Source organism: Ixodes scapularis, unplaced genomic scaffold (assembly GCF_016920785.2).
Source record: "Ixodes scapularis isolate PalLabHiFi unplaced genomic scaffold, ASM1692078v2 PGA_scaffold11__112_contigs__length_91849675, whole genome shotgun sequence".
Lineage (NCBI taxonomy): Eukaryota > Metazoa > Arthropoda > Arachnida > Ixodida > Ixodidae > Ixodes > Ixodes scapularis.
Genome location: NW_024609837.1, coordinates 83,396,019 through 83,399,615, shown reverse-complemented (window position 1 = coordinate 83,399,615; position 3,597 = coordinate 83,396,019). Strand labels below are relative to the sequence as shown.

General features: G+C 44.3%; 1 pseudogene; it reads right to left on the bottom strand.

Moving 5' to 3' along the window:
* Positions 1-2,561: 2,561 nt before the first annotated feature.
* On the bottom strand, positions 2,562-3,486 carry LOC115328621 (annotated as a pseudogene).
* Between the last annotated feature and the right edge of the window lie 111 nt (positions 3,487-3,597).

The following is a 3,597-nucleotide window of genomic DNA, read 5'->3' as shown; positions in this document are numbered from 1 at the left end:
TTTTCGAAGCGCGGCTAATGTGGAGCTTGTCAACTGAGCTGATCTAGTACCGTTGTGGTTTAACTGGGAGCCAACTGGTGCAAACTGGGAGTCAACTGGTCCCAGCTGAGAGTCAACTGGTCCCAGCTGGGAGTCAACTGGTGCCCCCAGTTGGAAGTCGGGGGTTGCAAATCCCAAAGTAGCAGGGACCAGATAATTGACTGGACCATTTAAAAGCCACTAGGTTGAGTTGAGCCGTGAAAATAACAAAATACCTCATGAAAATGCACCCGCCTAATCACGGAGCATATTTTATATTTCACGGGCTCCCTGAAAAGCACAGAATGTATGAATTTGCAAACACATTAATCGGGTTTCTTTTAAAAGTGCCCTAGTTTCCAATAACACTTCGGTGAATTAGTATGAATTATTTATGCCCAAGTCAAAAAAAGATACTTGCATGTGCTCTCACTTTGCTAGTAACGCAGTGGTTTTCATTTACCCAGAATGCTCCATTTTTTTTATAAATCTGCAAGCCTATCAAATGGCACACCCGGTACAGCAGACATGTTATTCACGTGGGAAAAAATGTACAAAGTAACTGAATACTTTTTCATACTGTTTATTTTGGGTGTTCAAAAGATGATGCACCCCAATGATAGTATAAAACAGTGTGAAAAGTATGGCAACCAAGTGACAACCAATTCTTTGAAGCAGTCTAAAAACACAGGCACAATAAAATGTTATGAATTTCCTAAAGCTCTTTTTTTTTTTTTTAATCAACACGAGAAACATCTGCGCAGAAGTTTTGGCAACTGGATTAAACGCCTTGATTATAGCACAAGGTATTTGATGCAAGATATGTTACGTGTTTTTAGGCGTCAAGCCGTGTTTTTCTTTTCGTTTTTTCTCGTGAGTATTTAGGTGAAACCGTAAAAAAGGAAAAAGTAATTATGTTCAGTTTCTGCATGAACATAATGTTTCTTGATATATGAGCTTATGCATACCTTTATCGTGAAAACAGTAAAACGTAATAAATCGTAATTTAAAAGGTAACGCGGAAGTAACGTGCGTTACTTTTTATCGGTAGCGGTAACGCGCTCCTTTTATTTTTAGGTAATGTAGCTCAGTAACGCGTACCTTTTATTTGCAAGTAACGCTCGAGTAACGTATTTCGTTACTTTTTTTTCGGTAACGCCTACAACACTGTCGTTCTGTCGCCGATCCCCTTCTGCTGGATAGCACAAGCGTAGCGAGCCTCTGACGAGCGCTTGGCCGGTGCTTTGTGCACGAACACCGTGGGAACGAAATCCCGGTGGTCTTGATCAGACGACGGTTTCCCTGCACATAAGCAAGACTCGGGACGGGGATTGAAATGGAAGCCGCACTTGCCTTCAAGAAAGTGCTTGCTGCACAAACGATCGTTCGCACGAGGCGACCATTCTTTTCAACCCACGGATATTATCCACCTTCTATATATGCCTTTCAGAGTCTGCCGGGAACTTGTGGAAACTCACTCCGCTACTTTTCTTGTACATTTCGGTGCAATTAACGGCTACACAGCTTCGCGGCATGCTGAAATGCTATGACGCCCATGCGAACCGTGCGCCCTTTTGCCCACACAAGCCGGCTCCGGCGCGATCGCAGCGCTGCCGCAGCTCCGTGACGTCAAGCCCGCGTGTCGGTCTATTTAAGAACATGGAGAGTATGGGCCTTCAATTCAGAACTACACGTACATGCCACATAAAGACCCAGTACCATGTGAAGAACGGACATTGAATTAGAAAGTGTTGGTGCCAAGACAATGAAGGATAACTGGTGTGCCCCAGCCAAGGAAAGAAATATTCATTTAGACTACATGGGAATATTGGGAAGTGCAGCCAAAGGCTCAGCTTCCTTGATCGTTACCAAACCTACTCCGGGTTGCTAGAAGAAATTTATTACTGTTTCTTCAAGACGAGGTATTTACCTTCGAAATTACTGAGAGCACAACGGCCTGGTGCAGTTTCCAGTGTGCGTGTACCCCACAAAAACTAACACCCCAGAAAAAAAGCTCTGTAGTAACACAACAGTAACGGGGACGAAATCAAAAACTTAACCATAATCTAAACACGACACTCACATGATATAAAAGTATATTGTTAAAGCACAAAATCTTCTGACAGAAAAGTCAAGATAGGAACAGAAGATAAAAAAAACAAAGGTCTTCTCAGGAAACAAAAAAAAATCGAGAAGGCAAGAATACTTAGGTTAAAAAAAGTGGAAAAAAAACTGTTAGTATATAAATCAATTTCATTAAAAAAAATGCTTAAGGTAAAAAAACAACTCACAAGGTTGCAAAGAAAAAAAAAATTTCCCTTACACTCTAGTTAGAGGCATCCAACTGTCCTGGCATTAATCTCAGTCACCTTCCGCGACGACCACCTCTCAATTTTTATAATACGAGTGGTGCCGAATGACGCGGAGGCAGCATATTTTCCAGTAACTAGAAAGACCCTATTCTGGTCACTGCAGCTCACAGATACAATGTGCTCAATTTTTGCGCACACATCGCACACATTGTTTCACAATTTTACTGCTGTTCAGTCAATTTTGTCTGGCCCCTGGTACTGTTTGCTGTGGAAAAGACGTCCAGAGATGCGAACTCTGTCGTGTTCCACAACAGGGCCAGTGATCTGCTGAGTAACTTGCCTCTCAACCAATCTCAACAAAGCCCCCTCCACAGGCCTTGGCATGCCAAGAAGGGCAACGGGCTCCTCCCTCAGGTGCTCCACATTCGAGAAAGTTCCGAACGTGAGGACTTGCAACCGCCTTGCATGCAGTGACTCTGTGTGTCATCATCACACGAGTCATCACTTGGTGAGGTACGCCTTTCGCTGAGGTGACGAGGCTCTTCAGCATCCCCATGTTCGCTTCAAAAGTGAGGAATGAATGTGCCCAAATTGGCCCCTGTAGCACCACACTCTTTGCAAGATGTAGCAACAGATGAACATTAGACGCCATTTCTTTCTCCGAGTAAAGAAATTGAACGCCTACAACAAACTGCACCAGGCAGTCTGTGCTGTCAGAAATGTCGACAATAGATACCTCATCTTGGAGAAGCAAAAATATACCCCCCACTAGCAGGCTGAAGTGGTTCACGTAACGATTGGGCAAACTGCCTTCTACACATACCAAGCTGAAATAAAGCAGCCACTGCTGCCACTCGGAAGCCTTCCAGAACTTCCATAGGAGCAAAGACCTGGGCAGACGTGCCATGCACTATGGGGGCTTGATGTGACACAGTCGCTCGTCAATGTCCTTAAGGAGTTGTGGCGATCCAATGTAATATGGTGCACCAGCATTGGAAAGCCATAACATCAGAAACTGCCGTGCCACATCAAGCAGCACACAGTGCAAGTAGTCTGGGCTGAAGCTCCATACAATGTCGAAGCCTGGCAAGTTTATCAACGCCGATGGCCCCTTTACGCCACGAACCAGTGCACTGGTCTCAAATGCTTCTGCCATGTCGCTCTCCGTGCCCTCTTTTGTCCTGTCAGGCGCACTGGCTGCAGCAACAGGGTACTTGACAGTCCCTGTTAAATACATTTGAGGAAAAACATTATATCTACTATAATC